This window comes from Chrysochloris asiatica, unplaced genomic scaffold, assembly GCF_000296735.1.
Source record: "Chrysochloris asiatica unplaced genomic scaffold, ChrAsi1.0 scaffold00073, whole genome shotgun sequence".
Lineage (NCBI taxonomy): Eukaryota > Metazoa > Chordata > Mammalia > Afrosoricida > Chrysochloridae > Chrysochloris > Chrysochloris asiatica.
In genome coordinates, this window is record NW_006408591.1 from 12960945 (window position 1) to 12961426 (window position 482).

Consider the following 482-nt stretch of genomic DNA (forward strand, 5'->3'; position numbering starts at 1 on the left):
ATTGAAAATACCATGGCTTGGGTCAGGCTCACCTTAGTCCTCAAGCTGACATCTCTGCTCTTCAATACTTTAAAAAGTTCCTCTGCAGCAGATTTGCCCAATGCAATACGTTGTCTGATCTCATTCCATGGCCTCTTTTTAATCCAGTTTAAAGCTCTGGAAGATCTCTGTCAATGTCTGATTGTAGCCATTTCTGTATTACCTTTTGCAAAATTTTACTCTCATGGGACACCAAAGAGATTGTCCCATGATTTCTGCATTCCGTTGGATCACTTCTGTTTGGAATGGGCACAAATATAGATCTCTTCCAATCAGTCGGCCAGATAGTTGTCTTCCAAATTTCTTGGCAGAGATGAGTGAGCGCCTCCTATGCCACCTCACTTTCTTGAATTATTTCCATTTTTATTCTATCAATTCCTGGTGCCTTGTTCTTTGCCAATTCCTTCAATGCATCTTGGACTTTCTCCTTCAGTATCATTGGC